General features: G+C 37.6%; 2 protein-coding genes across 3 annotated transcripts in view; one reads left to right on the plus strand and one right to left on the minus strand.

The window, feature by feature from the left end:
* The window catches only part of LOC134949690 (uncharacterized), a 181,469-nt gene that overhangs the window by 117,791 nt on the left and 47,950 nt on the right, over positions 1-15,728 (minus strand). The window lies entirely within an intron of this gene.
* The window catches only part of LOC134949688 (uncharacterized), a 75,031-nt gene continuing 60,164 nt past the window's right edge, over positions 862-15,728 (plus strand). For both annotated transcript variants that reach the window (XM_063938444.1, XM_063938443.1), the window contains exon 1: positions 862-964. The gene's annotated coding sequence lies outside the window, so the exon portion shown is untranslated. The remainder of the gene's footprint in view (positions 965-15,728) is intronic.

The raw sequence follows: 15,728 nt of genomic DNA on the forward strand, positions 1-15,728 counted from the left end.
GAGGTTATTACTGTGCTGTGACTCTCAGCACCCAGTCCCTGTAACAGGGAGCAGGTATACCCAGTGACTGCAGCGCTCAGCCTGTACTATACCCACATGAGGTTATTACTGTGCTGTGACTCTCAGCACCCAGTCCCTGTAACAGGGAGCAGGTATACCCAGTGACTGCAGCGCTCAGCCCGTACTATACCCACATGAGGTTATTACTGTGCTGTGACTCTCAGCACCCAGTCCCTGTAACATGGAGCAGGTATACCCAGTGACTGCAGCGCTCAGCCCGTACTATACCCACATGAGGTTATTACTGTGCTGTGACTCTCAGCACCCAGTCCCTGTAACATGGAGCAGGTATACCCAGTGACTGCAGCGCTCAGCCCGTACTATACCCACATGAGGTTATTACAGTGCTGTGAATCTCAGCACCCAGTCCCTGTAACAGGGAGCAGGTATACCCAGTGACTGCAGCGCTCAGCCTGTACTATACCCACATGAGGTTATTACTGTGCTGTGACTCTCAGCACCCAGTCCCTGTATATATGGGAGCATATGTTAGAGTATAGAGTGGTACACATGATTAAATCAAGGTACTGTATATTGCAGCAATGAGGATTATAAAACAGCATAGATTGACTGTATTAACTGTGGCTCTGTAGCCTATTCCCCGCAAGGAGATGAAAAAAGAATCAGCACTAGGTGTCAATGTGAGAATAAGCCAGATATACCATATACCGTGTGCTTACAGGAGTACGGTACCTAATACCATTCATATGATAAATCCATTACACGAGACAGAGATACACAGAGGGGAGGGACCGTGGGCTGGAACTGAGGAGGGGCCACAACCTGGAGGTGTGCAGGACACACAGGGACCGACGGGAGAGACTATGGGCTGGAACTGAGGAGGTGTGCGGGACACACGGAGAGAAGGCAGACAGACCAGACAGAGGAGAGAGACGGATGACAGGTAAGACATCTGCAAAACTCACACACAGTATTATCATCATTATCCAACACCGGGAATATCAGCTGCAGCCACCTGGAACACATGCAGATTACACACCGGAGACAGGAACATTGTATCAGCCAGTACATACATTACACACCATATAATAGTCACATCTATACTATGTAACACTGTAACTACATGTAACACAGCCAGCACATACACTACACACCACATAATAGTCACATCTATACTATGTAACACTGTAACTACATGTAACACAGCCAGCACATACACTACACACCATATAATAGTCACATCTATCCCTATGTAACACTGTAACTACATGTAACACAGCCAGCACATACACTACACACCATATAATAGTCACATCTATACTATGTAACACTGTAACTACATGTAACACAGCCAGCACATACACTACACACCATATAATAGTCACATCTATACTATGTCACACTGTAACTACATGTAACACAGCCAGCACATACACTACACACCATATAATAGTCACATCTATACTATGTAACACTGTAACTACATGTAACACAGCCAGCACATACATTATACACCATATAATAGTCACATCTATACTATGTAACACTGTAACTACATGTAACACAGCCAGCACATACACTACACACCATATAATAGTCACATCTATCCCTGTATAACACTGTAACTACATGTAACACAGCCAGCACATACACTACACACCATATAATAGTCACATCTATACTATGTAACACTGTAACTACATGTAACACAGCCAGCACATACACTACACACCATATAATAGTCACATCTATACTATGTAATACTGTAACTACATGTAACACAGCCAGCACATACACTACACACCATATAATAGTCACATCTATACTATGTAACACTGTAACTACATGTAACACAGCCAGCACATACACTACACACCATATAATAGTCACATCTATACTATGTAACACTGTAACTACATGTAACACAGCCAGCACATACACTATACACCATATAATAGTCACATCTATCCCTATGTAACACTGTAACTACATGTAACACAGCCAGTACATACACTACACACCATAATCTAGTCACATCTATACTATGTAACACGGTAACTACATGTAACACAGCCAGCACATACACTACACACCATATACTAGTCACATCTATACAATGTAACACTGTAACTACATGTAACACAGCCAGTACATACACTACACACCATATAATAGTCACATCTATACTATGTAACACTGTAACTTCATGTAACACAGCCAGCACATACATTACACCCCATATAATAGTCACATCTATCCCATGTAACACGGTAACTACATGTAACACAGCCAGCACATACACTACACACCATATAATAGTCACATCTATCCCATGTAACACGGTAACTACATGTAACACAGCCAGCACATACACTACACACCACATAATAGTCACATCTATACTATGTAACACTGTAACTACATGTAACACAGCCAGCACATACACTATACACCATATAATAGTCACATCTATACTATGTAACACTGTAACTACATGTAACACAGCCAGTACATACACTACACACCATATAATAGTCACATCTATCCCTATGTAACACTGTAACTACATGTAACACAGCCAGCACATACACTACACACCATATAATAGTCACATCTATACCATGTAACACTGTAACTACATGTAACACAGCCAGCACATACACTACACACCATATAATAGTCACATCTATACTATGTAACACTGTAACTACATGTAACACAGCCAGCACATACACTACACACCATATAATAGTCACATCTATACAATGTAACACTGTAACTACATGTAACACAGCCAGCACATACACTACACACCATATAATAGTCACATCTATACAATGTAACACTGTAACTACATGTAACACAGCCAGTACATACACTACACACCATATAATAGTCACATCTATACTATGTAACACTGTAACTACATGTAACACAGCCAGCACATACACTACACACCACATAATAGTCACATCTATACTATGTAACACTGTAACTACATGTAACACAGCCAGCACATACACTATACACCATATAATAGTCACATCTATACTATGTAACACTGTAACTACATGTAACACTGCCAGTACATACACTACACACCATATAATAGTCACATCTATCCCTATGTAACACTGTAACTACATGTAACACAGCCAGCACATACACTACACACCACATAATAGTCACATCTATACTATGTAACACTGTAACTACATGTAACACAGCCAGCACATACACTACACACCATATAATAGTCACATCTATACTATGTAACACTGTAACTACATGTAACACAGCCAGCACATACATTACACACCATATAATAGTCACATCTATACTATAACACTGTAACTACATGTAACACAGCCAGCACATACACTACACACCATATAATAGTCACATCTATACTATGTAACACTGTAACTACATGTAACACAGCCAGCACATACACTACACACCATATAATAGTCACATCTATACTATGTAACACTGTAACTACATGTAACACAGCCAGCACATACACTACACACCATATAATAGTCACATCTATACTATGTAACACTGTAACTACATGTAACACAGCCAGCACATACACTACACACCATATAATAGTCACATCTATACTATGTAACACTGTAACTACATGTAACACAGCCAGCACATACACTACACACCATATAATAGTCACATCTATACTATGTAACACTGTAACTACATGTAACACAGCCAGCACATACACTACACACCATATAATAGTCACATCTATACCATGTAACACTGTAACTACATGTAACACAGCCAGCACATACACTACACACCATATAATAGTCACATCTATACTATGTAACACTGTAACTACATGTAACACAGCCAGCACATACACTACACACCATATAATAGTCACATCTATCCTATGTAACACTGTAACTACATGTAACACAGCCAGCACATACACTACACACCATATAATAGTCACATCTATACTATGTAACACGGTAACTACATGTAACACAGCCAGCACATACACTACACACCATATAATAGTCACATCTATCCCTATGTAACACTGTAACTACATGTAACACAGCCAGCACATACACTACACACCATATAATAGTCACATCTATACTATGTAACACTGTAACTACATGTAACACAGCCAGCACATACACTACACACCATATAATAGTCACATCTATACTATAACACTGTAACTACATGTAACACAGCCAGCACATACACTACACACCATATAATAGTCACATCTATACTATGTAACACTGTAACTACATGTAATACAGCCAGCACATACACTACACACCATATAATAGTCACATCTATACTATGTAACACGGTAACTACATGTAACACAGCCAGCACATAGTCATTAGCACATGTGTCTGTTACTATTCTGCCATACAGTGTGATATACACAGAGCCGGTGCAGGAGGCAGGAGAGGTGGGAGGCAGCGTTGTGTCTCCACGTGTGTACACAGTAAGGGAGGCGTGCACTCAGTACAGTATGTTACTCACTGCTCCTGGGACACAAACACGCTGTACTGTACATACAGGGGCGGGTACTGTAGTGATATCATCACAGGACAGCGCTAATCTATCACATTATATATAATTCCACAGCTGTTACTATACTGCCACACACAGCGTAATATATATCCCTATGTAACACTGTAACTGCATGTAACACAGCCAGCACATACACTACACCCCATATAATAGTCACATCTATCCCTGTATAACACTGTAACTACATGTAACACAGCCAGCACATACACTACACACCATATAATAGTCACATCTATCCCTGTATAACACTGTAACTACATGTAACACAGCCAGCACATACACTACACACCATATAATAGTCACATCTATACTATGTAACACTGTAACTACATGTAACACAGCCAGCACATACACTACACACCATATAATAGTCACATCTATACTATGTAACACTGTAACTACATGTAACACAGCCAGCACATACACTACACACCATATAATAGTCACATCTATACTATGTAACACTGTAACTACATGTAACACAGCCAGCACATACACTACACACCATATAATAGTCACATCTATACTATGTAACACTGTAACTACATGTAACACAGCCAGCACATACACTACACACCATATAATAGTCACATCTATACTATGTAACACTGTAACTACATGTAACACAGCCAGCACATACACTACACACCATATAATAGTCACATCTATACTATGTAACACTGTAACTACATGTAACACAGCCAGCACATACACTACACACTATATAATAGTCACATCTATACTATGCAACACTGTAACTACATGTAACACAGCCAGCACATACACTACACACCATATAATAGTCACATCTATACCATGTAACACTGTAACTACATGTAACACAGCCAGCACATACACTACACACCATAATCTAGTCACATCTATACTATGTAACACGGTAACTACATGTAACACAGCCAGCACATACACTACACACCATATAATAGTCACATCTATACTATGTAACACTGTAACTACATGTAACACAGCCAGCACATACACTACACACCATATAATAGTCACATCTATACTATGTAACACTGTAACTACATGTAACACAGCCAGCACATACACTACACACCATATAATAGTCACATCTATACTATGTAACACTGTAACTACATGTAACACAGCCAGCACATACACTACACACCATATAATAGTCACATCTATACTATGTAACACTGTAACTACATGTAACACAGCCAGCACATACACTACACACCACATAATAGTCACATCTATACTATGTAATACTGTAACTACATGTAACACAGCCAGCACATACACTACACACCATAATCTAGTCACATCTATACTATGTAACACGGTAACTACATGTAACACAGCCAGCACATACACTACACACCATATAATAGTCACATCTATACTATGTAACCCTGTAACTACATGTAACACAGCCAGCACATACACTACACACCATATAATAGTCACATCTATACTATGTAACACGGTAACTACATGTAACACAGCCAGTACATACACTACACACCATATAATAGTCACATCTATCCCATGTAACACTGTAACTACATGTAACACAGCCAGCACATACACTACACACCATATAATAGTCACATCTATACTATGTAACACTGTAACTACATGTAACACAGCCAGCACATACACTACACACCATATAATAGTCACATCTATACTATGTAACACTGTAACTACATGTAACACAGCCAGCACATACACTACACACCATATAATAGTCACATCTATACTATGTAACACTGTAACTACATGTAACACAGCCAGCACATACACTACACACCATATAATAGTCACATCTATACTATGTAACACTGTAACTACATGTAACACAGCCAGCACATACACTACACACCATATAATAGTCACATCTATACTATGTAACACTGTAACTACATGTAACACAGCCAGTACATACACTACACACCATATAATAGTCACATCTATCCCTGTATAACACTGTAACTACATGTAACACAGCCAGCACATACACTACACACCATATAATAGTCACATCTATACTATGTAACACTGTAACTACATGTAACACAGCCAGCACATACACTACACACCATATAATAGTCACATCTATACTATGTAACACTGTAACTACATGTAACACAGCCAGCACATACACTACACACCATATAATAGTCACATCTATACTATGTAACACTGTAACTACATGTAACACAGCCAGCACATACACTACACACCATATAATAGTCACATCTATACTATGTAACACTGTAACTACATGTAACACAGCCAGCACATACACTACACACCATATAATAGTCACATCTATACTATGTAACACTGTAACTACATGTGACACAGCCAGCACATACACTACACACCATATAATAGTCACATTTATACTATGAACACTGTAACTACATGTAACACAGCCAGCACATACACTACACACCATATAATAGTCACATCTATACTATGTAACACTGTAACTACATGTAACACAGCCAGCACATACACTACACACCATATAATAGTCACATCTATACTATAACACTGTAACTACATGTAACACAGCCAGCACATACACTACACACCATATAATAGTCACATCTATACTATGTAACACTGTAACTACATGTAACACAGCCAGCACATACACTACACACCATATAATAGTCACATCTATACTATAACACTGTAACTACATGTAACACAGCCAGCACATACACTACACACCATATAATAGTCACATCTATCCCTATGTAACACTGTAACTACATGTAACACAGCCAGCACATACACTACACACCATATAATAGTCACATCTATACTATGTAACACTGTAACTACATGTAACACAGCCAGCACATACACTACACACCATATAATAGTCACATCTATACTATGTAACACTGTAACTACATGTAACACAGCCAGCACATACACTACACACCATATAATAGTCACATCTATACTATGTAACACTGTAACTACATGTAACACAGCCAGCACATACACTACACACCATATAATAGTCACATCTATACTATGTAACACTGTAACTACATGTAACACAGCCAGCACATACACTACACCCCATATAATAGTCACATCTATACTATGTAACACTGTAACTACATGTAACACAGCCAGCACATACACTACACACCATATAATAGTCACATCTATACTATGTAACACTGTAACTACATGTAACACAGCCAGCACATACACTACACACTATATAATAGTCACATCTATACTATGCAACACTGTAACTACATGTAACACAGCCAGCACATACACTACACACCATATAATAGTCACATCTATACCATGTAACACTGTAACTACATGTAACACAGCCAGCACATACACTACACACCATAATCTAGTCACATCTATACTATGTAACACGGTAACTACATGTAACACAGCCAGCACATACACTACACACCATATAATAGTCACATCTATACTATGTAACACTGTAACTACATGTAACACAGCCAGCACATACACTACACACCATATAATAGTCACATCTATACTATGTAACACTGTAACTACATGTAACACAGCCAGCACATACACTACACACCATATAATAGTCACATCTATACTATGTAACACTGTAACTACATGTAACACAGCCAGCACATACACTACACACCATATAATAGTCACATCTATACTATGTAACACTGTAACTACATGTAACACAGCCAGCACATACACTACACACCACATAATAGTCACATCTATACTATGTAATACTGTAACTACATGTAACACAGCCAGCACATACACTACACACCATAATCTAGTCACATCTATACTATGTAACACGGTAACTACATGTAACACAGCCAGCACATACACTACACACCATATAATAGTCACATCTATACTATGTAACCCTGTAACTACATGTAACACAGCCAGCACATACACTACACACCATATAATAGTCACATCTATACTATGTAACACGGTAACTACATGTAACACAGCCAGTACATACACTACACACCATATAATAGTCACATCTATCCCATGTAACACTGTAACTACATGTAACACAGCCAGCACATACACTACACACCATATAATAGTCACATCTATACTATGTAACACTGTAACTACATGTAACACAGCCAGCACATACACTACACACCATATAATAGTCACATCTATACTATGTAACACTGTAACTACATGTAACACAGCCAGCACATACACTACACACCATATAATAGTCACATCTATACTATGTAACACTGTAACTACATGTAACACAGCCAGCACATACACTACACACCATATAATAGTCACATCTATACTATGTAACACTGTAACTACATGTAACACAGCCAGCACATACACTACACACCATATAATAGTCACATCTATACTATGTAACACTGTAACTACATGTAACACAGCCAGTACATACACTACACACCATATAATAGTCACATCTATCCCTGTATAACACTGTAACTACATGTAACACAGCCAGCACATACACTACACACCATATAATAGTCACATCTATACTATGTAACACTGTAACTACATGTAACACAGCCAGCACATACACTACACACCATATAATAGTCACATCTATACTATGTAACACTGTAACTACATGTAACACAGCCAGCACATACACTACACACCATATAATAGTCACATCTATACTATGTAACACTGTAACTACATGTAACACAGCCAGCACATACACTACACACCATATAATAGTCACATCTATACTATGTAACACTGTAACTACATGTAACACAGCCAGCACATACACTACACACCATATAATAGTCACATCTATACTATGTAACACTGTAACTACATGTGACACAGCCAGCACATACACTACACACCATATAATAGTCACATTTATACTATGAACACTGTAACTACATGTAACACAGCCAGCACATACACTACACACCATATAATAGTCACATCTATACTATGTAACACTGTAACTACATGTAACACAGCCAGCACATACACTACACACCATATAATAGTCACATCTATACTATAACACTGTAACTACATGTAACACAGCCAGCACATACACTACACACCATATAATAGTCACATCTATACTATGTAACACTGTAACTACATGTAACACAGCCAGCACATACACTACACACCATATAATAGTCACATCTATACTATAACACTGTAACTACATGTAACACAGCCAGCACATACACTACACACCATATAATAGTCACATCTATCCCTATGTAACACTGTAACTACATGTAACACAGCCAGCACATACACTACACACCATATAATAGTCACATCTATACTATGTAACACTGTAACTACATGTAACACAGCCAGCACATACACTACACACCATATAATAGTCACATCTATACTATGTAACACTGTAACTACATGTAACACAGCCAGCACATACATTACACACCATATAATAGTCACATCTATACTATGTAACACTGTAACTACATGTAACACAGCCAGCACATACACTACACACCATATAATAGTCACATCTATACTATGTAACACTGTAACTACATGTAACACAGCCAGCACATACACTACACACCATATAATAGTCACATCTATACTATGTAACACTGTAACTACATGTAACACAGCCAGTACATACACTACACACCATATAATAGTCACATCTATCCCTGTATAACACTGTAACTACATGTAACACAGCCAGCACATACACTACACCCCATATAATAGTCACATCTATACTATGTAACACTGTAACTACATGTAACACAGCCAGCACATACACTACACACCATATAATAGTCACATCTATACTATGTAACACTGTAACTACATGTAACACAGCCAGCACATACACTACACACCATATAATAGTCACATCTATACTATGTAACACTGTAACTACATGTAACACAGCCAGCACATACACTACACACCATATAATAGTCACATCTATACTATGTAACACTGTAACTACATGTAACACAGCCAGCACATACACTACACACCATATAATAGTCACATCTATACTATGTAACACTGTAACTACATGTGACACAGCCAGCACATACACTACACACCATATAATAGTCACATTTATACTATGAACACTGTAACTACATGTAACACAGCCAGCACATACACTACACACCATATAATAGTCACATCTATACTATGTAACACTGTAACTACATGTAACACAGCCAGCACATACACTACACACCACATAATAGTCACATCTATACTATGTAATACTGTAACTACATGTAACACAGCCAGCACATACACTACACACCATAATCTAGTCACATCTATACTATGTAACACGGTAACTACATGTAACACAGCCAGCACATACACTACACACCATATAATAGTCACATCTATACTATGTAACACTGTAACTACATGTAACACAGCCAGCACATACACTACACACCATATAATAGTCACATCTATACTATGTAACACTGTAACTACATGTAACACAGCCAGCACATACACTACACACCATATAATAGTCACATCTATACTATGTAACACTGTAACTACATGTAACACAGCCAGCACATACACTACACACCATATAATAGTCACATCTATACTATGTAACACTGTAACTACATGTAACACAGCCAGTACATACACTACACACCATATAATAGTCACATCTATCCCTGTATAACACTGTAACTACATGTAACACAGCCAGCACATACACTACACACCATATAATAGTCACATCTATACTATGTAACACTGTAACTACATGTAACACAGCCAGCACATATACTACACACCATATAATAGTCACATCTATACTATGTAACACTGTAACTACATGTAACACAGCCAGCACATACACTACACACCATATAATAGTCACATCTATACTATGTAACACTGTAACTACATGTAACACAGCCAGCACATACACTACACACCATATAATAGTCACATCTATACTATGTAACACTGTAACTACATGTAACACAGCCAGCACATACACTACACACCATATAATAGTCACATCTATACTATGTAACACTGTAACTACATGTGACACAGCCAGCACATACACTACACACCATATAATAGTCACATTTATACTATGAACACTGTAACTACATGTAACACAGCCAGCACATACACTACACACCATATAATAGTCACATCTATACTATGTAACACTGTAACTACATGTAACACAGCCAGCACATACACTACACACCATATAATAGTCACATCTATACTATAACACTGTAACTACATGTAACACAGCCAGCACATACACTACACACCATATAATAGTCACATCTATACTATGTAACACTGTAACTACATGTAACACAGCCAGCACATACACTACACACCATATAATAGTCACATCTATACTATGTAACACTGTAACTACATGTAACACAGCCAGCACATACACTACACACCATATAATAGTCACATCTATACTATAACACTGTAACTACATGTAACACAGCCAGCACATACACTACACACCATATAATAGTCACATCTATCCCTATGTAACACTGTAACTACATGTAACACAGCCAGCACATACACTACACACCATATAATAGTCACATCTATACTATGTAACACTGTAACTACATGTAACACAGCCAGCACATACACTACACACCATATAATAGTCACATCTATACTATGTAACACTGTAACTACATGTAACACAGCCAGCACATACATTACACACCATATAATAGTCACATCTATACTATGTAACACTGTAACTACATGTAACACAGCCAGCACATACACTACACACCATATAATAGTCACATCTATACTATGTAACACTGTAACTACATGTAACACAGCCAGCACATACACTACACACCATATAATAGTCACATCTATACTATGTAACACTGTAACTACATGTAACACAGCCAGTACATACACTACACACCATATAATAGTCACATCTATCCCTGTATAACACTGTAACTACATGTAACACAGCCAGCACATACACTACACCCCATATAATAGTCACATCTATACTATGTAACAATGTAACTACATGTAACACAGCCAGCACATACACTACACACCATATAATAGTCACATCTATACTATGTAACACTGTAACTACATGTAACACAGCCAGCACATACACTACACACCATATAATAGTCACATCTATACTATGTAACACTGTAACTACATGTAACACAGCCAGCACATACACTACACACCATATAATAGTCACATCTATACTATGTAACACTGTAAATACATGTAACACAGCCAGCACATACACTACACACCATATAATAGTCACATCTATACTATGTAACACTGTAACTACATGTGACACAGCCAGCACATACACTACACACCATATAATAGTCACATTTATACTATGAACACTGTAACTACATGTAACACAGCCAGCACATACACTACACACCATATAATAGTCACATCTATACTATGTAACACTGTAACTACATGTAACACAGCCAGCACATACACTACACACCACATAATAGTCACATCTATACTATGTAATACTGTAACTACATGTAACACAGCCAGCACATACACTACACACCATAATCTAGTCACATCTATACTATGTAACACGGTAACTACATGTAACACAGCCAGCACATACACTACACACCATATAATAGTCACATCTATACTATGTAACCCTGTAACTACATGTAACACAGCCAGCACATACACTACACACCATATAATAGTCACATCTATACTATGTAACACGGTAACTACATGTAACACAGCCAGTACATACACTACACACCATATAATAGTCACATCTATCCCATGTAACACTGTAACTACATGTAACACAGCCAGCACATACACTACACACCATATAATAGTCACATCTATACTATGTAACACTGTAACTACATGTAACACAGCCAGCACATACACTACACACCATATAATAGTCACATCTATACTATGTAACACTGTAACTACATGTAACACAGCCAGCACATACACTACACACCATATAATAGTCACATCTATACTATGTAACACTGTAACTACATGTAACACAGCCAGCACATACACTACACACCATATAATAGTCACATCTATACTATGTAACACTGTAACTACATGTAACACAGCCAGCACATACACTACACACCATATAATAGTCACATCTATACTATGTAACACTGTAACTACATGTAACACAGCCAGTACATACACTACACACCATATAATAGTCACATCTATCCCTGTATAACACTGTAACTACATGTAACACAGCCAGCACATACACTACACACCATATAATAGTCACATCTATACTATGTAACACTGTAACTACATGTAACACAGCCAGCACATACACTACACACCATATAATAGTCACATCTATACTATGTAACACTGTAACTACATGTAACACAGCCAGCACATACACTACACACCATATAATAGTCACATCTATACTATGTAACACTGTAACTACATGTAACACAGCCAGCACATACACTACACACCATATAATAGTCACATCTATACTATGTAACACTGTAACAACATGTAACACAGCCAGCACATACACTACACACCATATAATAGTCACATCTATACTATGTAACACTGTAACTACATGTAACACAGCCAGCACATACACTACACACCATATAATAGTCACATCTATACTATGTAACACTGTAACTACATGTAACACAGCCAGCACATACACTACACACCATATAATAGTCACATCTATACTATGTAACACTGTAACTACATGTAACACAGCCAGTACATACACTACACACCATATAATAGTCACATCTATCCCTGTATAACACTGTAACTACATGTAACACAGCCAGCACATACACTACACACCATATAATAGTCACATCTATACTATGTAACACTGTAACTACATGTAACACAGCCAGCACATACACTACACACCATATAATAGTCACATCTATACTATGTAACACTGTAACTACATGTAACACAGCCAGTACATACACTACACACCATATAATAGTCACATCTATCCCTGTATAACACTGTAACTACATGTAACACAGCCAGCACATACACTACACACCATATAATAGTCACATCTATACTATGTAACACTGTAACTACATGTAACACAGCCAGCACATACACTACACACCATATAATAGTCACATCTATCCTATGTAACACTGTAACTACATGTAACACAGCCAGCACATACACTACACACCATATAATAGTCACATCTATACTATGTAACACTGTAACTACATGTAACACAGCCAGCACATACACTACACACCATATAATAGTCACATCTATACTATGTAACACGGTAACTACATGTAACACAGCCAGCACATACACTACACACCATATAATAGTCACATCTATACAATGTAACACTGTAACTACATGTAACACAGCCAGCACATACACTACACACCATATAATAGTCACATCTATACTATGTAACACTGTAACTACATGTAACACAGCCAGCACATACACTACACACCATATAATAGTCACATCTATACTATGTAACACTGTAACTACATGTGACACAGCCAGCACATACACTACACACCATATAATAGTCACATCTATCCCTATGTAACACTGTAACTACATGTAACACAGCCAGCACATACACTACACACCATATAATAGTCACATCTATCCCTATGTAACACTGTAACTACATGTAACACAGCCAGCACATACACTACACACCATATAATAGTCACATCTATACTATGTAACACTGTAACTACATGTAACACAGCCAGCACATACACTACACACCATATAATAGTCACATCTATACTATGTAACACTGTAACTACATGTAACACAGCCAGCACATACACTACACACCATATAATAGTCACATCTATACTATGTAACACTGTAACTACATGTAACACAGCCAGCACATACACTACACACCACATAATAGTCACATCTATACTATGTAATACTGTAACTACATGTAACACAGCCAGCACATACACTACACACCATAATCTAGTCACATCTATACTATGTAACACGGT

The sequence above is a fragment of the Pseudophryne corroboree genome, chromosome 8, assembly GCF_028390025.1.
Source record: "Pseudophryne corroboree isolate aPseCor3 chromosome 8, aPseCor3.hap2, whole genome shotgun sequence".
NCBI classification, from domain to species: Eukaryota; Metazoa; Chordata; class Amphibia; order Anura; family Myobatrachidae; genus Pseudophryne; species Pseudophryne corroboree.